At 42.1% G+C, this 23,840-nt stretch overlaps 3 non-coding genes and 1 pseudogene across 3 annotated transcripts; all 4 read left to right on the top strand.

Annotated features, from left to right (window-relative positions):
- The first annotated feature begins 2,862 nt into the window (after window positions 1-2,862).
- LOC130131847 (small nucleolar RNA U3) lies at window positions 2,863-3,079 on the top strand. Its single transcript, XR_008812404.1, has one exon. It is a non-coding gene; the product is annotated as a small nucleolar RNA U3 (small nucleolar RNA).
- A 2,647-nt stretch (window positions 3,080-5,726) lies between these two features.
- Window positions 5,727-5,945, top strand: LOC130131844 (small nucleolar RNA U3). Its single transcript, XR_008812401.1, has one exon. It is a non-coding gene; the product is annotated as a small nucleolar RNA U3 (small nucleolar RNA).
- A 1,448-nt stretch (window positions 5,946-7,393) lies between these two features.
- On the top strand, window positions 7,394-7,570 carry LOC130131858 (small nucleolar RNA U3; annotated as a pseudogene).
- Window positions 7,571-12,303: 4,733 nt separating this feature from the next.
- Window positions 12,304-12,518, top strand: LOC130131868 (small nucleolar RNA U3). Its single transcript, XR_008812417.1, has one exon. It is a non-coding gene; the product is annotated as a small nucleolar RNA U3 (small nucleolar RNA).
- The last annotated feature ends 11,322 nt before the right edge of the window (window positions 12,519-23,840 follow it).

Here is a 23,840-nt window from a genome sequence, read left to right as displayed (position 1 = left end):
TGGTTAGCTTGGCTACAATGAAGAGTTAGTCTCTGTTGCTATGGTATTCTCTGTGCGATTATCTGCTTAAACAGGTAACACACTTGCCCTAACCCAACCAAAACATCTAAGAGCCATCCGTTAATTTTGTCCAAAACTCTCACTCCAAGATGCTCGGTTTTTCCTTCAAAAATGCCATTGCCATGGTTACCTTGGCTACCACGAAGAGTTAAGTCTCTGTCGCTGTTCTATTTCTGAGGGATTGTCCGCCTAAACAGATAAACCCATTACTCTAAGCGAAACATATAGAAAGCACTCCGTTTATTTCATCCAAAATTTTCAGTCGAAGGTCGGTTCTTTCCTTCAGAAATGCCATTGCGGTGGTTAGCTTCGCTACTGCGAAGAGTTGGTCTCTGTTGCTGTGGTATTCTCTGTGCGATTGTCTGCCTGAGCAGATAATGCCCTTACAACTAAGCGAAATATATATAGAAAAAGCCGTCCGGGAATTTTATCCAAAACTTTTACTACGAGTAGCTTGGTACTTTCCATCAGAAATTCCATTTTCGTAGTTAGCTTGGCTACAATGAAGAGTTAGTCTCTGTTGCTATTGTATTTCTGCGATTGTCTGCTTACACAGGTAACATACTTGCCCTAACCCAACCAAAACATGTAGGAAGAGCCGTCCGTTAATTTTATGCAAAACATTCAGTCCAAGAAGCTCGGTTCTTTGCTTCAGAAATTCCATTGCCGTGGTTAGCTTGGCTACCACGAAGAGTTGGTCTCTGTTGCTGTTGTATTTCTGAGGGATTGTCCGCCTAAATGGATAAAACGCGTACACTAAGCGAAATATGTAAAAACGCCGGGCATTAATTTTACCCAAATCTTTCCCTCCAAAAAGCTTGGTACTTTCCATCAGAAATGCCATTGCTGTGGTTAGCTTGGCTACCACGAAGAGAGTTAGTCTCTGTTGTTGTTGTTGTTGTATTTCTGTGGGTTTGTCCGCCTGAACAGATAAAACCCTTACCGTAAGTGAAACATGTAGAAAGAGCCGTCCATTAATGTTATACAAAACTTTCACTCCGAGAAGCTTGGTACTTTCCATCAGGAATGCCATTGCTGTAGTTAGCTTGGCTACTGCGAAGAGTTAGTCTCTGTTGCTGTGGTGTTCTCTGTGCGATTGTCTGCCTGAGCTGATAAAAACCCTTATACTATGCGACACATGTAGAAAGAGCTGTCCAGTAATTTTATCCAAAGCTTTCACTCCGAGAATCTTGGTACTTTTCTTCAGTAATGCCATTGTCCTGGATTGCTTGGCTACCACAAAGAGTTAGTCTCTGTTGCTGTTGTATTTCTGCGCGATTGTCCGACTGAACAGATAAAACCCTTACCATAAGTGAAACATGAAGAAAGAGCCGTCCAATAATGTTATACAAAACTTTCACTTCGAGAAGCTTGGTACTTCCCGTCAGGAATGCCATTTCCGTAGTAAGCCTGGCTACTACGAAGATTTAGTCTCTGTTGCTGTGGTGTTCTCTGTGCGATTGACTGCCTGAGCTGATAAAACACTAATGCTAAGCGAAACATGTACAAAGAGCTGTCCATTGAGGTTATCCAAAACTTTCACTCCGAGAAGCTTGGTACTTTCCATCCGAAATGCCATTCCCATGGTTAGCTTGGCTACTGCGAAGAGTTGGTGTCTGTTGCTATGGTATTCTCTGTGCGATTGACTGCCTGAGCTGATGAAACCCTTACGCTAAGCGAAACATGTAGAAAGAGCCGTTCATTAATTTTATCCAAAACTTAGACTCTGAGAAGCTTGGTACTTTCCATCAGTAATGCCATTGCTGTGTTGAGCTTGGCAACTACGAAGAGTTAGTCTCTGTTGCTGTGGTGTTCTCTGTGTAATTGTCTGCCTAAGCTGATATAACCCTTACACTAAGCGAAATATATGGAAAGAACTGTCCATTAATTTTATCCAAAACTTTCACTCCGAGAATCTTGGTACCTTCCCTCAGTAATGACATTGCCTTGGTTTGCTTCGCTACCATGAAGAGTTAGTCTCTGTTTCTATTGTGTTTCTGCGGGATTGTCCGACTGAATAGATAAAACCCTTACTATAAGTGAAATATGTAGAATAGCCTTTCATTAATTGTATCCAAAACTTTCACTGCAAGAAACTTGGTACGTTCCATCAGGAATGCCATTGCCGTAGTTAGCTTGGCTACTACGAAGAGTTAGTCTCTGTTGCTGTGGTGTTCTCTGTGTGATTGACTGCCTCAGCTGATAAAACACTAAGCGAAACATGTAGAAAGAGCCATCCGTTTATTTTACCCAAAACTATTGCTGCGAGAAGCTTGCTACTCTCCATCAGAAATGCCATTGCCATGGTTGACTTGGCTACCAGCAAGACTGTCTGTTGCTGTGGTATTTCTTTGGGATTATCTGGCTGAGCAGATAAAACCCTTACTCTTACGTGAAACATGTAGAAAGAGTCGTCTGTTAATTTCATCCGGAACTATCACTCCGAGAAGCTCGGTACTTTCCATCAGACATGACTTTGCTGTGGTTAGTTTGGCTACTATGAAGAGTTTGTCTCTGTTGGTGTGGTATTTTCTTTGGGATTGTTTGGCTGAGCAGATAAAACCCTTAACCTAACCCAAATCCTACCTCAAGCGAAACATGTAGAAAGCACTGTCCGTTAATTTTATGCAAAGCTTTTACTCTGAGAAGCTCTCTACTTTCCATCAGAAATACCATTGCTGTGGTTGGCTTGGCTACTGCGACGAGTTGGTCTCTATTGCTGTGGTATTGTCTGCCAGAGCAGATAAAACTCTTACCCCAACCGTAACCGATAGATATGGAGCCATCCATTGAGTTTATCAAAATCTAATACTAAGTTCGGGGATAATTTCTTTAGTTTTTATCTTGAGAAATGTTTTTCTAAAGTGCGAGTCCCACCACCCACCATGATGAGCTGGGGTGCTTCTTCCTGAGCGCTAAGCGGGTACAGAGAAGTTGTTTAATCACAAGCTCTGTGCTTTAGATGACGTTCAATGTTCCTTTTATGGGAGCATCAAGAGAAGGGTATGTTCTGAGTGGTAAAAAGGAAAAAAAGTGCAGAAATTCATCAATTTGATCTAACCCTAAACCTTACTCTTAAAACATTAAATTGTAATTGCAGAAAAGTTCAATTTGAAAAAAAAACAAAACAAACAAACGACAAACACTTGTATTGTTCCAAACCCCACCAACAACCTTTCAAGTTTAAAACGGGATAAAGTAATCAAGATATAAGACTGGGAGATCAGTTGTAATGAATAAACACCCAAATTGCCCCCAGACTTAACCAATCAAACTCTATCCATATCCCTAACCCGAATCCTGGGGGTATTTCTAATCCAGCACTTGGGCATTGGCGGAGGTGCTCAGTTGACATGTGTTGGCTCTGGCATTCAACCCTAACCATAAAGTTAACCTAGTATGTTCAGTGTGAAATGCCGGAGCCGTGGTTAGCTTGGCTACCGCGAAGAGTTGGTCTCTTGCTGTGGGGTTTTCTGTGGGATTTGCTGCCTGAGCAGGTAGAACCTCTACCCTAATACAAACCCCAACCCAAACGTGTTGAAAGAGCCGTCTGTTAATTTTATCCAAATTTTGCATTCCGAGAAGCTCTGTACTTCGCATCAGAAATGCCACTGCAGTGATTAGTTTGGCAACCGCCAAGACAGTCTCTGTTGCTATGGTATTATTTGTGGGATTAATTCTTAGCAGGAGCCAAGCTAACCACGGCAATGGTATTTCTGGTGGAAGATACGGAGTGTTTCGGAGCTTGTGGTTCGGATATAATTGGCGGCTGGCTCTTTCTACATGTTTTTGTAAGGGTTGGGATAGGTTTAGTATAAGGGTTTTATCTGCTTAGGCAGACAGTCTCTGTTGCTGTTGTATTTCTGCGGGATTGTCCGCCTGAACAGATAAAACCCTTACCATAAGTGAAACATGTAGAAAGACGCGTCCATTAATGTTAACCAAAACTTTCACTCCGAGAAGCTTGGTACTTTCCATCAGGAATGCCATTGCCGTAGTTAGCTTGGCTACTACAAAGAGTTTTTCTCTGTTGCTGTGGTATGTTCTGTGCAATTGACTGCCTGAGCTGATAAAACCCTTACAATTAAGCGAAATATGTAGACGGAGTCGTCCATTAATTTCATCCAAAACTATTACTCCATGGCTACTGCGAAGAGTTTGACTTTGTTGCTCTGGTATTCTCTGTGTGATTGTTTGGCTGATAAAACCCTTACAACTAAGCGAAAAATGTAGAAAGAGCCGTCCATTAATTTTATCTAAAACGTATACTCTGAGAGGTTTGGTACTTTCCATCAGAAATGCCATTGCCGTGGTTAGCTTGGCTACCACGAAGAGTTGGTCTCTGTTGCTGTTGTAATATCTGCGGGATTGTCCGCCTGAACAGATAAAATCCTTACTATAAATGAAACATTTAGAAAGAGCCGTCCATTAATGTTATCCAAAACTTTCACTCCGAGAAGCTTGGTAATTTCCATCAGTAATGCCATTTGCTGTAGTTAGCTTGGCTACTACGAAGAGTTAGTCTCTGTTGCTGTGGTATTCTCTGTGTGATTGTTTGCCTGAGCTGATAAAACCCTTACGCTAAGTGAAACATGTAGAAACAGCCTCCGTGAATTTTTTTTCCGAAACTGTCACTCAGAAAGTCGGTACTTGAGAAGAGCAGTGCCATTGCTGTATTTAGCTTGGTTACGATAAAGTTAGTCTCTGTTGCTGTGGGATTGTCTGCCTGAGCGGGTAAAACACTTATGCTAACTAAAACGAAACGTTGTAGAAAGAGCTTAGGTCAGTAAGATCCAAAACTGTCACTCCGAGAAGCTGGGTACTTTCCATCAGAAATGCCATTGCCGTGGCGAGCTTTGCTACTACGAAGGGTTAGTCTCTGTTGCTGTGAGTTTTCCTGAGCTGATAAAACCCTCAACCAAAACATGAAGAAAGTCAGTTAGTTTGATCTAAAATTTCGAGTACGAATAAGTCGGTACTTAATTTCTGAATTTTCCTTGCTGTGTTTAGCTTGGCTACCGTGAAGTGTTAGTCTCTGTTGCTGTGCTATTTTGTGTGGGATTGTCTGCCTGAGCAGGTAAAGCACTTACACTAAACCAACTGAAACATGTAGAAAGAGCCATCCGTTTATTTTAGCCAAAGCTATCGCTGTGAGAAGCTTGCTACTCTCCATCAGAAATGCCATTGGCTACCACCAAGACTGTCTGTTGCTGTGGTATTTTTTGGGATTATCTGGCTGAGCAGATAAAACCCTTACTCTTACGTGAAACATGTAGAGTCGTTTGTTAATTTCATCCGGAACTATCACTTCGAGAAGCTCGGTACTTAACATCAGAAATGACTTTGCTGTGGTTAGTTTGGCTACTATGAACAGTTTGTCTCTGTTACTGTAGTGTTTTCTTTGGGATTGTGTGGCTAAGCAGATAAAACCCTTACCCTAACCCAAATCCTACCTCAAGTGAAATATGTAGAAAGCGCTGTCCGTTAATTTTATGCAAAGCTTTTACTCTGAGAAGCTCTACTTTCCATCAGAAATACCCTTGCCGTGGTTAGCTTGGCTACTGCGACGAGTTGGTCTCTATTGCTGTGGTATTGTCTGCCAGAGCAGATAAAACTCTTACCCCAACCGTAACCGAAAGATATAGAGCCATCCATTGCGTTTATCAAAGCCTAATACTAATTTCAGAGATAATTTCTTTAGTTTTTATCTTGAGAAATGTTTTTCTAAAGTGCGAGTCCCGCCACCCACCATGATGAGCTGGGGTGCTTCTTCCTGAGCGCTAAGCGGGTACAGAGAAGTTGTTTAATCACAAGCTCTGTGCTTTAGATGACATTCAATGTTCCTTTTATGGGAGCATCAAGAGAAGGGGCATGTTCTGAGTGGTAAAAAGGAAAAAAAGTGCAGAAATTCATCAATTTGATCTAACCCTAAACCTTACTCTTAACTCTTAAAACATTAAATTGTAATTGCAGAAAAGTTCAATTTGAAAAAAAAACAAAACAAACAAACGACAAACACTTGTATTGTTCCAAACCCCACCAACAACTTTTCAAGTTTAAAACGGGATAAAGTAATCAAGATATAAGACTGGGAGATCAGTTGTAATGAATAAACACCCAAATTGCCCCCAGACTTAACCAATCAAACTCTATCCATATCCCTAACCCGAATCCTGGGGGTATTTCTAATCCAGCACTTGGGCATTGGCGGAGGTGCTCAGTTGACATGTGTTGGCTCTGGCATTCAACCCTAACCATAAAGTTAACCTAGTATGTTCAGTGTGAAATGCAGGTACAGAGAAGTGGTTTAATCACTCACTCTGTGCTTTTGGTGACCGTTCAGTGTTGCTTTTATGGAGATATCAAGAGGAAGGAGCCTGTTCGGTGTGGTAAAAAGGAGGGGTAAAAATGTAGAAATTCCTCAATTTTATTTAAACCTACCCCTAAAACTTAGTCCAAACCCTAAAAACATGACGATTGTAGAAGTGCAATCCAATAAAAGAAACCCACTTGTACTACTGCAAACCCCACCAACAACTTTTCAAGTTTAAAACGGGATAAACTAATCAAGAGGGAAGACAATGGGGGATCAAGTGTAAAGAATAAACAACCTCCAAATAGATCCTATACCCAATCCATCAAACTCTCTCCAAATTCGTAACCCTAAACCTGGGGGTATCTGTAAGCCAGTATTTGGGCATTGTTGAGGCGCCTGGTTGACATGTGTTGGCTCTGGCATTCAATTCTAACCCTTACCTTTCACTCGGAGAAGCCTAGTATCTCCCATCAAAAATGCCATTGCCATGGTTGGCGTGGCTAACATGAAGAGTTAAAATCTGTTGCTGTGGGATTTTCTGCCCGAGCAGGTAAAACCTTTACCTTAACACAAACCCTACCCTTACGTGTTGAAAGAGCCGTATGTTGATTTTTATCCAAACCTTTCACACCGAGAAGCTCTGTACTTTCCATCAGAAATGCCATTGCAATGGTTAGCTTGGCAACCGCCAAGACAGTCTCTGTTGCTATGGTATTCTTTGTGGGATTAATTCTTAGCAGAAGTCAAGCTAACCACGACAATGGTATTTGATGGAAAATAATGTCACGGAGCTTAAGGTTTGGATATAATTAACGGATGGCTCTTTCTACATCTTTCTGTAAGGGTTGGGATAGGTTTAGTATAAGAGTTTTATCTGCTCAGGCAGACAGTGTCTGCTGCTGTGGTATTCTCTGTGGAACTACTTTTGAGTAGGAAAAACCCTCATTGTAACCCTACGCCAACCCTGGCCAAAAGATGTAGGAAGAGACGGCCATTAATTTTATCCAAAAGATTCAGAAGAGTACACTTTCAGCGGTCATTTCTGTCGTTCTTGGTTTGAAAAATGTTTAAGTGTGAGTCCACCACCCACGATGATGAGCTACGGTGCTTCTTCCTGAGCATGAAGCAGGTACAGAGAAGTGATTTGATTACAAGCTCTGTCCTTTTTGAGGCAGAGAGCGTGCTCTGAGTGGTAAAAGAAAAAAATTGAGAAAGCCATCAATTACTTTTATTTTAAACCTAACCCTAAAAACAAACCAATAGCAGTGAACTTCAACTAAAAAAAAAAATCACTTATAATGCTCCAAACCTCACCAGCAATTTTGCAAGTTTAACACGGGATAAACTAATCAAGATACAGGACAGTGGCAGATCAGTTGTAAAGAAGAAAAAAACATCCAAATTGAACCCATCAAGCTCTCCATAACTCTCATATTGGGGTATCGCTAAGCCAGCGGTTGGGCACTGTCCGCCTGACCAGAAAAACTTGACCCTAAACTCAAACACTACGTCAACCAAAACATGTAGCAAGGACCATCCGTTGATTTTTATCTAAAATGTTTACTACGAGTACCTCTACTTTCCATCATAAATGCCATTAGCGTGGTTAGTTTGGCTACCACGAAGAGTTAGTCTCTGTCGCTGTTGTATTTCTGAGAGATTGTCCGCCTAAACAGATAAACCCCTTACTCTAAGTGAAACATTTAGAAAGCACTCCGTTAATTTCATCCAACATTTTCAGTCCGAGAAGCTCAGTTCTTTCCTTCAGAAATGCCATTGCCGTTGTTAGCTTCGCTACTGCGAAGAGTTAGTCTCTGTTGCTGTGGTATTCTCTGTGCGATTTGTCTGCATGAGCAGATAATGCCCTTACAACTAAGCTAAATATATAGCAAAAGCCGTCCAGTGATTTTATCCAAAACTTTTACGAGTAGCTTGGTACTTTCCATCAGAAATTCCATTTTCGTAGTTGGCTTGGCTACAATGAAGAGTTAGTCTTTGTTGCTGTGGTGTTCTCTGTGCGATTGACTGCCTGAGCTGATAAAACGCTAAGTGAAACATGTACAAAGAGCCGTCCATTAATTTTATCCAAAACTTTCACTTTGAGAAGCTTCGTACTTTCAATCAGTAATACCATTGCCGTAGTTAGCTTGGCTACTACGAAGAGTTAGACTCTGTTGCTGTGATGTTCTGTGTGATTGTCTGCCTGAGCTGATAAAATCGTTACACTAAGTGAAATATGTAGAAATGGCTGTCCAGTAATTTTATCCAAAACTTGCACTCCGAGAAACTTGGTACTTTCCATTAGAAATGCCGTTGCCGTAGTTAGCTTGGCTACTGCGAAGAGTTCGTCTCTGTTGCTGTGGTATTCTCTGTGCGATTGTCTGTCTGAGCCGATAAAACCCTTAGATCTAAGCGAAACATGTAGAAAGAGCCGTCCATTAATTTTATCCAAAACTTTCACTCCGAGAATCTTGGTACTTACCCTCAGTAATGACATTGCCCTGGTTTGCTTGGCTACCACGAAGAGTTAGTCTCTGTTGCTATTGTATTTCTGCGGGATTGTCTGACTGAACAGATAAAACCCTTACTATAAGTGAAATATGTAGAATAGCTGTCCATTAATTTTATCCAAAACTTTCACTGCAAGAAACTTGATACTTCCCATCAGGAATGCCATTGCTGTAGTTAGCTTGGCTACTATGAATAGTTGGTCTCTGTTGCTGTGGTATTTTCTGTGCGATTGTCTGCCTGATAAAACCCTTACACTAAGCGAAATATGTAGAAAGAGCTGTCCAGCAATTTTTTTCCAAAACTTTAACTCCGAGAAGCTTGGTACATTCCATCAGGAATGCCATTGCCGTAGTTAGCTTGGCTACCATGAAGAGTCTCTCTGTTGCTGTTGTATTTTTGCGGGATTGTCCGACTGAACAGATGAAACCCTTACCATAAGTGAAACATGTAGACAGTGCCGTCCATTAATGTTATCCAAAACTTTCACTCCGAGAAGCTTGGTACTTTTAATCAGAAATGCCATTGCCGTAATGAGCTTGGCTACTGCGAAGAGTTAGTCTCTGTTGCTGTGGTAGTCTCTGTGCGATTGTGTGCCTGAGCTGATAAAACCCTTACCCTAAGTGAAACATGTAGAAACGGCCTCTGTCAATTTTTTGCCCCGAAAGTATCACTCAGAAGCTTGGTACTTGAGAAGAGCAGTGCCATTGCTGTGGTTAGCTTGTCTACGATGAAGTAATTCTCTGTTGCTGTGGGATTGTTTGCCTGAGCAGGTAAATCCCTTGCGTCAACCAAACCGAAACATTGTAGAAAGTGCATACATTAATAAGAAAGAAAAACTGTCACTCCGAGAAGCTTGGTACTTTCCATCAGAAATGTCATGGCCATGGTGAGCTTTGCTACTGCGAAGAGTTAGCCTCTGTAGCTGTGAGATTGTCTGCCTGAGCAGGTAAAACCCTTACCCTATCCCAACCGAAACATGTAGAAAGAGCAATCCATTAGTTTTATCTGAAACTATCGTTCCATGTTCAGAAATGCTACTGCGAAGAATTATTCTCTGTTGCTGTGGTATTGTGTGTTGGATTGTTTGCCCGAGCAGACAAAAATCTTAGCCTAACTCATCCCTAACCGAAAGATGTAGAAAGAGTCCTCCATTAATTTTATCCAAAACTTTCACTCTAAGAAGCTTGGTTCTTTCTTTCAGAAATGACTTTGCCATAGATAGCCTGGCTACTGCTAAGAGTTGTTTTATGTTGTTGTGGTATTTTGTTGTGAGATGGTGTGACTGAGTAGATGAGCCCAAACCCTACCTCAAGCGAAACATGTAGAAAGCGCTGTCCGTTAATTTTATGCAAACCTTTTACTTTGAAAAGCTGGTTCTTTCCTTCAGAAATGCAATTGCCGTGGTTAGCTTGGCTACTGCGAAGAGTTTGTCTCTATTGCTGTATTGTTCTTTGTAGGATCGTCTGCTAGAGCAGATAAAACCCTTACAACTAAGACAAACATGTAGAAAAAGCCGTCCGTTAATTTTATCTGAAACTGTTCCTCCGAGAAGCTCGGTACTTTCCATCTGAAATGCCATTTACGTGGTTAGCTTGTCTAGCGAAGTTATTCTCTGTTGCGGTGGTATTCTCTGTAGGATTTTTGGCCTGAGCAGATAAATCCCATTACTCTTAAGTGAAACCTGTAGAAAGAGTTGTCCGTTAATTTTAACTGAAACTATCACTCCGAGAAGCTTGGTACTTTTCATCAGAAATGCCATTGCCGTGGTTAGCTTGGCTACCACGAAGAGTTGGTGTCTGTTGCTGTGGTATTTTCTGTGGGATCGATTTGCCTGAGCTGATAAAACCCTTACCGTAACCCTATCCCAAACCTAACCAAAAGATGTAGAAAGAGCCAACCCTTAATTTTATCCAAAAGTTTTACTCTGAGAAGCGCTGTACTTTTCCTCTGAAATGCCACTGCCATGGTTGGCTTATGTATGCGAAGGTATTCTCTCTTGCATTGGTATTCTCTGTAGGATTTTCTGCCTGAACAGGTAAAACCCGTACCCTACCCCAACCCAAACATGTACAAAGAGCATATGTTAATTTTATCCGAAACTATCACTCTGAGAAGCTCGGTACCTTCCGTCAGAAATGCCATTGCCGTGGTTAGCTTTGCTACTATGAAGAGTTAGTCTCTTTTGCTGTGGTATTCTCTGTGGGATTTTCTGCCTGAGTAAGTAAAACCCTCACCCTAACCAAACTGAAATGCGTAGAGAGAGCATACGTTATTGTTATCAGAAACTATCACTCCTAGAAGCTTGGCACTTTTCATCAGAAATGACATTGCTGTGCATAGCCTGGCTACTGCTTAGTTGGTCTCTGTGGTGTTCTGTGCGATTGTCTGCCTGAGCTGATAAACCCCTACCCTAAGCAAAACATGTCGAAAGAGCCATCCGTTAATTTTATTCTCTTTTCACTCCGTGAAGCTCAGTACTTTCTGTCAGAAATGCCATTGTTGTGGTTGGTTTGGCTTTCGCAAAGAGTTGATCTCTGTTGCTGTGGTATTCTCTGTGGGATGGTCTGCCTGAACCGATAAAACACTTACCCTAACCCAACCGAAACGTGTAGAAAGAGCCATCTGTTAATTTCATCCAAAACTATCACTCCATGAAGCTCTGTACTTTCCATCAGAAATGTCTTTGCCATGGTTAGTTTGGCAACTGTGAAGAGTTAGTCGATGTTGCTGAGGTATTGTCTGCCTGAGCAGATAAAACTCTTAGCCTAACTCATCCCTAACCGAAAGATGTAGAAAGAGCCATCTTTTTTTTCTTTTTTATGATTAAGAGTTTTTTTTTCACAATAATAAAACATATAAACAAGTATATCAGTTTGAAATAACATGGACATTAAATCAGAATACGAACGAAACAAGCACAACCAGACCGAAAATAAATAAAAGATAGGAGAGACATCCTGAAATAATGAAAGAAGAAAAAAAAAAGAGGAAAAAACAAACAAAAGAAGAAAAAACATGACTGTGAGCCATCTTTTAATTTTATCCAAACGTTTCACTCAGAAAAGGTCAGTACTTTCCCTCAGAAATGACTTTGTCATGGATAGCTTGGCTATGTCAAGAGTTATTCTCTGTTGTATTTTTTTTGTGGGATTGTCTGACTGAGCAGATAATTCCTAACTCAAACCTACCTCAAGTGAAACATGTAGAAAGCGCTGTCTGTTAATTTTATGCAAAACTTTTACTCTGAAAAGCTCGGTTCTTTGCTTTAGAAATGCCATTGCCATGGATAGCTTGGCTATCGCGACGAGTTAGTCTGTATTGCTGTGGCTCTGTAGGATTGTCTGCCCGAGCAGATAGAACCCTTATCCCAACGCTAACTGAAAGATATAGAGCCACCCGTTACGTTTATCTACACCTCATCCTAATTTCGGGGATAATTTCTTTAGTTTTCATATTGAGAAATGTTTTTCTAAAGTGTGAGTCCCACCACCCACAATGATGAGCTGGGGTGCTTCTTCCTGAGTGCGAAGCAGGTACAGAGAAGTGGTTTAATCACAAGCTCTGTGCTTTTGGTGACCGTTCAGTGTTCCTTTTATGGGAGCATCAAGGGAAGGAGCATGTTCTGAGTGGTAAAAAGGGAAAAAAATGCAAGAATTCGTCAATTTTATCCAAATCTAAACCTTAGTCCTAAACCTAAAAACATTAAATTGCAGAAAAGTACAATTAAAAAAAACAAAAAAAAACACACCCACTCATTAATTTTGTATATAAAATGTGTTGCTATATAAAAATCCCAAAATCCAACCCAACAGGCTTGAAAACATAGGAATTGACACCAAGATCAATCAAGCCAAAAAACGACACAAAATATATATATTAAAAAAAAAGCCATTTTTGGAGGCTAATTTGACAGCCATCTTGAAAAATGGCCATCTTGGATTTTCAAGTGGCCAATCGGACAGATTTGATTGGAAGCCTGTGGAGAAGAAATTCACCAAATTTCACGCTTGTATCATAATTTGCACAATTCCACTCGAGTTTGGCTTTTATCCGCTCCACTATAACCCAAAACATACCTCAACCGCAACATATAGAAAGAGCCATCTGTACACTTTATCCAAAACTGTCACTCCGAGAAGCTTGGTACTTCCCATCAGAAATGTCATTGCCATGGTTAGCTTAAGAGTTCGTCTTTGTTGTTGTGATATTTTACAGTATACCCACCAGCAACAAGCTCCCCTCACTACACATACCCAAATAGTGCCCAAACAAATTTTAACAAAAATACTTTGGGGGGGACATTTTGTCCCTGATTTAGTTTGTCTCGTCATAAAGACTGGTTTGTTTGTTCCTGGTTTAGTTTGTCAAGTCATAAAGACTGGATTATTATTTGTTCCTGATTTAGTTTCTCAAGTCATAAAGACTGGATTATTGTTTGTACTTGGTTTAGTTTGTCAGGTCATAAAGACTGGATTATTTTCAGTTTTATTGTCATTAAAAACAATGTGCAAGCACATGTTCCTGAGTTAGGGTCTCAAGTCATGAAGACTGGGTTATTTGCTCCTGATTTAGTTTTGTCAAGTCATAAAGGCTGGATTATTTTTTTCCCCTGATTTAGTTTGTCAAGTCATAAATACTGGTTTATTGTTTGTTCCTGGTGAGTTTGTCAAGTGAAAGACTGGATTATTGTTTGAAGCCTGGTTTCTGTCTGATTTATTTTTTTTCTGTACTTGGGTCCATACCAAACCAAGGTCCTAACAAAGATGTGCCCCCCTTCTTTATTTAATAACTGTTCCCCAGCTGTGAGAGGAACTTGTATTGGGGGTGTGTGTGTGTGTGTGTGTGTGTGTGTGTGTGTGTGTGTGTGCGCGCGCGCAACATGGTATTTGATAGATATAATAAATAGAGTATAGAGCAGAGAACATAGAGTATAGAACATAGTATAGATGTAATATAATCGTTAGATAGTATAGAGCAGAGAACATAGAGTATAGGACATAGTATAGTTGGATATAATCGATGGATATAATAGTATAGAGCAGAGAACATGGCAGAGACAAGTTGATTTGATGATATGCTTTTTGGTAAATAATTTTATTAGCCACACGAGCAAAACCGGTGGAATTATTTTTTGCTACTGTTTGATTCTGCAGCACAATATATACATGTACAACAACAGACACTCCACAAATCATGAACAATACAGTTACACAATAGCAGAAATAAACGTATCCGGTATAACAGGTGAATGGTGGTATTTATGCCAATGGTGTGTGAGGATGGGACTATAGGGAGGAATTCAGAGTCTTGATGGATAGGGAGAAAAAAACTGTTTGCAAAGCGTGTAGTCTTAGTTGACAGTGACTTGTAGCACTTCCCTGAGAGAAGGAGCTGGAAGAAGTGATGAGCAGGATGTGAGGGGTCGCAGGTGATCTTTGCTCGCTTTACAGTCCAGTTAGTATGTAGAGATTCAACTGAGGGGAATGGGTTGCCTATGATTTTGGATGCCTTGTTGATAATCCACTGCAGTTTTTTCGTGTTTGACTGTCTGTGCTGCTGTACCATACGGTAATACTGTAATAGAAGATGTTATGATGGACTCGGGTAATGGCTGAGTAAAATGACGAGCAGTAGATGTTTGATCCGGTACTTATTTCACAAATGTTATTTATTGAAATTTTACAATCAAAATGTTATACAGACATATATAAGTCAGTTTATTGGTCCACTTCATTCAAACATGAAACCTACCGCTAAAAATTTGGTGTCATCTTTGACCAGTGTCTTTTGATCACCATGTTACTAAGGTTGTCCAATCCTGTTTCCTTCAGCTACAAAATATTGCAAAAATCCCTTTTAAAGACATCGAAAAATTAATTCACACTTTCTCCCTTCTAGATTAATGTAACTTTCTCTACTCTGGCCTCAACTATGCTACTTTAAATCATCTACAGTTGGTTCAAAATGCAGTTGCTAAACTAACTAGAACTAGTTGTAGGTCCCATATTACCCCTATTCTTGCATCTCTTTATTGGCCTCCTGTGAAGTTCAGAATAATCTTGAGTTTATTGATTACATTTAAAGCACTGCATGATCTTGCCCCCAGTTATATTTGCGATCTTCTCATTTCACTTTCAGACCACTCTGATCCTCAAACCTCAGTTATATTTCCCTCAAAGCACAGACACAAGTGGCTTTCTCGCTACTGGTTTATTTGAAAGTTGTATTCGCCTCCAAATCCACCATGAAAACTGACAGTATTAATGACCCATGAAGACCATAATAGCTTCACATGGAAAAAATGGTATACGCTCCATGTTGCGTAACATATATTGAAGTAACATACAGACAAAGAAAATGCCTATGACCCAGAAAATGGGTTAGAAGGCAAACTGGGCTAAATCTAAAATAGGTTTGGCTAAGGAGGCATTGGAAAAGAATATTATTCAGACCAACAATATTATAAAAGAGAAACGGCCGGCATTTATTAAACATATTAATAACAACATAAGTGCACTTTGAATGGTCAATAAGGAAAAGAATAAGGGTCAAACCCCTTTTGGTTTGTCTGTAATGTCTTTTCAGTGTGTAGACTCAGAGCTCTGGTCAAAAAGAGAAAATATGAAAAGATAAAAGTCTGAAGCTACCTGGGTAGTGTGTGTAGTGTTCATTCACAAAAATGGAGATCTCCAAAACGGTCTTGTCTGTCTCTCCTGGTCGTCCTCAATGGAGAAGCAAGACGCCACTCTTCCACGTGCTGTCTACGCCTCGTGGGTCACAGGGCTTGCTGCTCCCTTCTCTTGGGGAAGGAATCCAGTACACAAAAAAACCAACCTGCATACCGCAGGGTAGAAAATAAGTCTCTGCTCTCTAAAGCACCAGTTCTAGAATATTTGAATCAATCTTTCACATTCCCAAATAATGGAATTAGGAAACAAAACGAAGGTAGTGAAGGTCCTTGCAACTAACAAGTACAAATCACAGTGGAATTGTATAAATTTCACATTCATATTAAGCTATAGGATATGGGCTATCTGAAAATCCTCTGATTGGTTCTTGTAATGAAATGTTCTAGGTTCTCTTCAGTTCTAGGCCTAACAGGCCTACACATTATAAGACCACTACTATGCTACTACAGTGCATGGATAGAAAAAAGACAAACATGGCTAAACTAGCACATGGTTAGCTAGTGTAGAAACTCACTGAAGAATCCGGGCAAATAAAGAAAACCGGTTTCCAAGCAAGCATTCCTCTGCAATCCAAACGGGATTAATTAATTTAAACTGGGAAACTTAAATGAGTAAGGGTAACAAAGGCATACATTTTATATCTCTGTTCCAGCTTCTGCGAGTTGGACTTTGGTTCATTCGTCTGCAGCTCAAGAAAGGTCTGCAGTCAATCTTTTACTTTCGTTCTGATCTGACAAGGCCTGGTAATTTTCCATTTGGACAGGCTGCTAGCGCCCTCCACAGGGGACTGCATGGACATGCATTAACTCTTTCTAGGGCAGCTAAAATCAGGGGGGTTACACCTCGTTGGCTGCATGCTACGACAGGGAAGTCGTCAAATCTTGTTTGTAAATATTAACTTCTCAAAGTTCGCTATATACGACAAACTTTCATTACACATGAAGTCTTGTTAGTTGCTTGCTTGCGGAGATCTTCCCTTCATCTAACTTATGTGAAAGAAACCCAACAGGATTTGCCCCTCAACATTAAAATCGGCTGTCGAAATAAGTCTCAATACAAATCATAGTTGCATGTAATACAATAATTGCTTGCCGGTACTGCTTAAGTCTTCCTGATGTATACGTATGTGTACATAACCTTAAGCTGAGACTTCAAAATTATAGTACTATTACTTGTAATAAATGAAATGATATATACATAACATGCAGTTCAAATGAACTCTCAATCACAACATTGGTCTTGGAAAAGGTAGACGAATATTACAAATTATTTAAACATGATGGCATCAGTCTTTTATCTATTGCTTATTCCAACTGCAAAACAAAATATGACTTTTTAATGGATTCCCACGTTTGACTTCTGTTTTGTTTTTTTTAGCTTGGTCTGTTACTACCGGTTCTATATATATATATATATATATATATATATATATATATATATATATATATATATATATATATATATTAAAAAAGATTTCATTCACTATGTATTTGTTCGCATTTTGTGTATGTAATGTAAAGCACTTTGTAACGGTGTTTAACAGTGATATAAATCAAATGATGTAAATAAAATTTTGCTTGCTTCAAACTAATGGGACTGTGTCCAGATAGATGGGGTTTCCTCAGTTTTAGGTAGTAATTGTCGTCTTTATGCTTTCCACAGATACTGTTCTCTGGCCATGACAATTGCACTCCTTGTCGGCCGGTTTAATGATCCGTCTGTTATCGAGGAGTTCTGATAAGGCTCTGTCTTTTGTACTATTAGGTTTTACTACATGCTGTATGCGGAAGAATTTGTCGAAATAATTCAAATTGGCCACTGAGGGTCGCGAGTTCCGCCAGCAGCGTGCTGTTAGGAGTCTATTCCGACTTGGGAGTGAATGGCAGGGGCTCCGCATCTGTGCTGTCCTTGTAATACACTGCTAGTTTCAGTCTTCTGTGGCATTGTTGAATGTCCCTTCTGATCTGTTCCATGATGCTTTTTGTTACTTAGTTGGAATGAATTTTATTCCTCTGTTCAGTAGGGTTAATTGTGGGGAAGTTAGGAGAAAGTTTTTCGCTAGTACTACATTTTCATTCCCGTCCTGTATCGGCAGGCTTGTGGGGACTTTTAAATACTTCAACCAGTATTGTCAGTAATTATATTGCCGTCTGTGGAGTCCAGTGCACGTTGTCCTTCTATAAGTCTCGAAGAGAGTCCTATTTAGTGGTGGCATGGTTGGAGTTGCCTTTGATGTATTCATTCAGTTTTTGTAGGTTTGTTTGTTCCCCCAGCAGGAGGCTTATGGAGTAGTTAATCATGGGTATCTGCACATTGGCCCGTAGGAATTTGCTTTTTGCTGCTCTGATGCCCCCTGAAGCTGCTTGATGGTGGTCTTTTTCAGTTTTTGTGATCTATTACTTCGCCTAAAGGACACAATCACCTCTTTTATTGTGTTGGAGTGGGTGGCTTTGTTGGTTGTGCTCTCCGCATGTCTGAATGTGGCTCCCGGATAACTGTCAATTTGTAGGTTAGTCAAGTCGAAAGGTGGGAATTTGGCAGCATTTGAGTCTCCCATTATCAGTATAGTTTTGCTTGTGCTTATGTTAAACCTCTAGTCTTGGCATTTGTTTTGTTTGTTTGCCAGATAGTCTGGGGTATAGTGGTCAGGTTTATTTTTCGTCCGGCGTCCACTTCCAGACAGCTCTGTTTAGCTGTTGTGTGATTTGGTGTGAGGGTCAGACCAGTCAGGCTTGGTGAGTTGTTGTTGTTGGGACGGTCCCGCCTCGTCCTGTAGGAGTGTTTATTTGGTCTGGATTCCCATATGGATCAGTCTGTTGGGTGGGTATTCCAGTGTGGTTCCTTCCCTGTCTCTGTTCTTTTGGGGATGGTGGCTGCAGTGGTGGTGTGGGGGAGTATAGTCCTGCTTTTCAGCTGACCAGTCTCCCCTGATCTTCGCGGCCTCGCTGGTCCTCAGTTGCAGCTGTGGGGCCGTAGACGGCTGTGGGCGATCACTCATTGTTTGCGTGGGGGAGGTTGTTTGCTGTTTTCTGCCCCCGTGATGCGATTCGGCGGCACATGGACTTGGGTGACCACAAGCTTCGTTGTACCAGATGGCCCCGCCATTGGTGACTGACTTGGGCGTTTGGTGGCTTCGATTGGCTGTCCTCAGCCTCGAAGTCTGTCAATTTGGAGATGAATATTGTCTGTCGTCAATCGTCTCCTCCTGCAAGTGGCAGCCCAGGCCTTTCCTTGCTGAGGATGAGGCTACCTGGAACGGGCCATCCTAGTCCCGTGTGGATAGGTTGGTGAATTTATCCATTTCTCCTTTTATCAAGTTTTTGTAGTGTTGCTGTACTATTCTCATAGTTGTGGCAGCCCAGTTTTTTTTGCAATGTCCTCAATATTTCTCCGTGTCTTCGTTCAGGACTGCTGGTTTAATGGTGGTAGTCAAATTGTTGGCCAGACTAACTGGTTGGTTGGGGGCTGCTGTGAGGCCGATGCAGTTTTCGAGTGATGGTTTGCTGTGAGCGGTTTATGAAAATTCGCCGTCTTTAAGCCGAAGTCTGTCATCAGACCGTTGTCTTTAATTTCATTTAGCTCTATTTGTTGTTGTAGAGGGCCTTAAAGGAGCAGGAGCCCCTGGTGAATCTACCCTCAAATGTGTATCACCACAGTGGCATAGAAAGGGACTTTGTCTGTAAGCAGCTACTCCGTGAAAAGAATGTCACCCTGGAATTAGCGATGAGCACCTGTGTGCTTCATGAACAGTCAGAAAAGAGCTTCAAGGAGTTAAAGAAAGAAGCGGATATGTACGCTATTCAGAAAACTCGCTGTGGCAACTGCAATGGACAACACACGCTCCTGACCGTAGTAAATGTTATGCATTCAATAAACAATGCAATAATTGTGGCAAACTCAATCATTCTGTTAAATGCTGCAGATCCACACCAGCATTGCCCATAGTTAGCGCCAAAGCCCCCCAGTCATTACTAAAAAAGACAGCCCGATAGTGAGAACGAACTGACCACACAACCAGACAGTGCTTTGGATGATACGTTTTTTTGCGACCCAGTTGATTCAGCCACTTGGGAGAAATCTTCACAACGCTGAAACTGAAAAGTGGAAAGGGCAACTGAAGGTAAAATTGGTTTACTTTGATTTTTGTATTGTCTTTTAACATTTCTCTGTTCAGCACATGTATTCTTATCTCGTTTGTAGCCGGGCTGTGCTTAGGTTTGGCGGTGGAGAATGTGTGGTTGCCAGATACAGCTGATAGCTTCCAGCCCAAAAGCTGTCCAAAAACCGCCAGGATGCACATAAAACTGCCCAAAATGTAAAATCAATATATAGTTCAGTAATGTTATTTAATTGCCATACTATCCAGCATAAAAACAATGTACACTAACAGCCGAAGCACGCACAAAATAGCCCAACTCTTATAATGAGAAATTACAGCACCGCAAACCACAGCATATCGATCTTGGGTGCTACTGCCACCCTCTGGACAACATATGTACTGTATGAGAGTCATCAAATGGGTTCGCCATGGTGCTGCGCATCTCTCTACTCCTCGGGAAGCCAGACAGAGCTGAACCAAACAATTATCGTTTTCATGTCAATGCAGCAACAATATGTTGCGATCAAATCTATGTCCCTCTTTGCAAAAGCACAAAGAGGCACAGAGCGCGGTCAGTGTGCTCAAGCGCACGCAGGCATTGCACTTTTACAGGGTAGATTTAAATAGAGTTTATCTGTGAACATACACAGTAATCAATATTAGCTTTTACTCCAGACGTGTGTGTGTGTGTGTGTGTGTGTGTGTGAGAGTGAGTGATATCTGGCCTTTAGATGCAGAACAGGCTGTCGGTTGCAACTTGAACACACTGGTGAAAAACACATGTTAACTTTGTAGAACTATGTACAGTTTGACACAGCTGTGTAGTACATGGATGAGTCAAACTTCCCCAACAGCTGTGGGGGAGGTTGGAACATGGCTGAGGTACATCTGTGTTAGACCTGTGCGCACATCCATCAGAGCAGAAAGGAGCAGTAATTCCATGCAATTTCTGGTATCGTCCTTGTGTTACTTGGGAAATGTTCTTTCCACATGCGCAGTTGAGATGGGCAGGGTCAGAAATGTTATTGCACCTAGTGCTAAATCCTGGAAGCACTGGTTTCTTCTGACATCTTTAAAGGCTTCCACCTTCAGCCGAAAGGCATCGATGGGCTGATCATGGGAGAAATTTGTTGATGCCATATTTCTCCACTGGGTCTCAAGTGAGCATGGAAAAAAAGCCGGGCACAGTAGCTCCAGTTTCCACAGCATTTCCAAAGAGGTGAAATGAATGTTTGGGTGTTGTAGGTCCAGTTACCTGATCTGTTGATCAGTGTTCATGCGACGTATGATCTGCTTGATTATTCGTCTGTGTTGACATGAACAGCCTGTTAAGGTCCCTGAAAACGCCTAAGCTGTCTCCTGTTTCCAGCTGAAAGTACTTGATCACAACTTTGATCTCCTGAAGAATTGGATGTAGAAAATGCATGAAAACACTTTGTCGAGTCATTATACATCTCACTCAGGAGTTGCACAGCATAGCAGTGCTCATCATTTGTTGCCTGAGTGAAGTGTAACTTGAGCTTATTTTCTTGCTCAAGTATTCTATCGATGCAGTCAGCTGTCACTAACCAACGGGTAGCACTTGGTGAAAACATTTTCAGCGGACATTCCCCATTGTTAATGGTCTTGTAGATAGCTCGACTGGCGCTTGGCTGAATGAGCGAACCAGTTGTAGGACTCGTATGTAATCCAGATTGTTAGGGAGATGCTGCATCGCCTTGAGCAACGATGTCAAGGAAATGGCGCACACACAGCTAATTAGCTGTAAACCGGGTTCTTGTTTTATGAGTAGTGTAAACTGTTGTTTATCAACTATGACCCTGGCTCCGTCAGGAGCAATTCTCACCATGTTGTTAATTTTTAGACTGCTATCTTCCAAAAACCTAATGATAGCTTCCACAATCCCTTTTGGCATCTGAACGTGAAAGTTCAGCCAGGCCGAGGTAATTGCTGACAAAGTTGTTTCTTGGAGCGACATTTCACGTAAATGCAAAGCAGTTTGTTTACAGAAATGTTGGTGGTTTCATTCAGATAAAGTAAGGGGACTCACCGATGTCCTCTCTAAACTCTTGTCTGAAATGCGGTGCCAGTACTGATTTGATTACAGTCCTACACTTGGTTCTGTGCGTTTTAAATTCTCCGGTCTCATCTTGCAGTATATCTGATAAGTCGTTCACAGCGTTAATAGAAGTGTGGCGAGCGATAGACGTTGCTATGCTGAGCTCGTGGCGTTTCTGGTCGTCTTTGATGTTCTGGTTGCTCGTCATGGGCACAGTAAAGGGTTTCACACTAGACAGGCAACGAACCTTGTGTTTGCTGGTTGCACCGTGATCTTAAGTCTTTTAAATGAGCCCTAATGCCGCTTTTGCCAAATTTGCAATGTGCCTTTGTCTCGTAGGTAGTACCATATATTGTGTGTGTGTGTGATGCACAGGGCGTGTGTGATGCGTCAGTGCAGTAATACTGGGGTAGTAGTGCTTGTAGTTAGTGCATGCTGCATGCTGCTTCTGCTTGCTACTCTCTGCTCTCAGCTACTGCCGCCGGCTAGCCCTCTTTGTGGGGGTGAAAAGAGGAGCCGAGTGCGTAAGTCTCCCCTGCCGGTACATAGCCTCTCTACCGCCAAGACTCCTGCAGTGCCTCCTCGTGGCCACACACGGTAACTGGGTACCTTGCGGTCCCTGGCTAAACTGTAGGGGATCTCGGAGCTACAGTGGTCCCCAGAGGTCTAATGCGCAGGCCCATGTGAAGTGGATACGCCCTGGCATTGACCAACCACTGTCCCACTGCCTTGTGGGTAAGTGTAGGACGACAAAGGCTAGGGGAGCACACCCTGAGAGAAAAGCAATGTGCATGGCGGCGCACGATAGGCGGTCCTCTGACAGACTGGAGCTCCGGCAGCCTCCTGCAGCTGTGGAAGAGTGCTGGTCGTCTTGGGCCCCCCTTGCCACCAGATCCCACCCTCTCACAGTGAAGAAGTGCTGCTGGGACATGCGCACCCCCAGCGGCACTGTAAATAATCTCTTTGCGCAGGTATCCACCTCTGCCTCGGTGAGACCAGCAACCGGAATATGGATCAAAGTCTGGCGGCGATGGGGTGTCTGGTGACGGGAGCAGGTATGAATGCACTGGAAGCTCCTGATCAGACCCCTGCACGCCAGCGGCACAGGGCTATTCATGGTCGCCAGCAGCTGGGCTTGAGTGGCAGCTGCTCTCGGCAGACCCCTGTGTGTCTGAGCAGCCCTATTTAGGAGCCACACTGCTCACCCCAACTGGGGAGGGGCCTAGAAAAGGTGGCCTAAACATTGCCCACTCAAAACATCCTGGATAGGCTACCGCACCTATCAGGACATTCCACTCTGCGGTCGAAATAAAAAAAAGAAAATAATTCCCTTTAAACTGGCAACATGGAACATAAGAACTCTGCTGGACGTTAATGCCGAAAGACCTCAGCGAAGGACTGCACTAATTGCAGCGGAACTCAATCGCTACAATATTGACATTGCTGCACTCAGTGAAACCAGGTTCCTGGATGAAGGCTCCCTGAAGGAGGACACCTACACCTTCTTCTGGAAGGGATACCCTGCAGGAGGACAACATCAGCATGGTGTGGGATTTGCAATAAAAAACAGCCTCCTACCAAGACTCACTGAAACACCGATTGGCATAAGTGAAAGACTCATGTCGCTCAGGATCCCTCTGGCCAAGAAACGTTATGCCACCCTCCTAGGTGCCTATGCACCAACACTGCCATCAGAGGATGACGTAAAGGACCGCTTCTATCAGTCACTAGATGAGGCTCTCCGTCATATACCCAAGGAGGACAAGATCTTTTTGCTGGGCGATTTCAATGCCAGAGTGGGGAAAGACAACAAGGTGTGGAGTGGTGTCATTGGTGGGCATGGCATTGGGAAAGTCAATGCAAATGGACTGCGCCTCCTAAGCCTCTGTGCTGAGCATGGCTTGACCATCACAAACACCCTCTTCCAATTAAAAAACAAGCACAAAACATCCTGGATGCACCCACGCTCCAAACATTGGCACCTATTGGACTACATCATTGTGAGACGTGCTGATACAAAAGACGTCTTACTCACTCGTGCAATGAGAGGTGCTGAGTGCTGGACAGATCACCGGCTCATCATGACCAGGCTCCAGGTGGAGGTAC

The sequence above is a fragment of the Lampris incognitus genome, chromosome 21 (assembly GCF_029633865.1).
Source record: "Lampris incognitus isolate fLamInc1 chromosome 21, fLamInc1.hap2, whole genome shotgun sequence".
NCBI lineage: Eukaryota > Metazoa > Chordata > Actinopteri > Lampriformes > Lampridae > Lampris > Lampris incognitus.
This window is presented reverse-complemented; position numbering and strand designations above follow the sequence as displayed.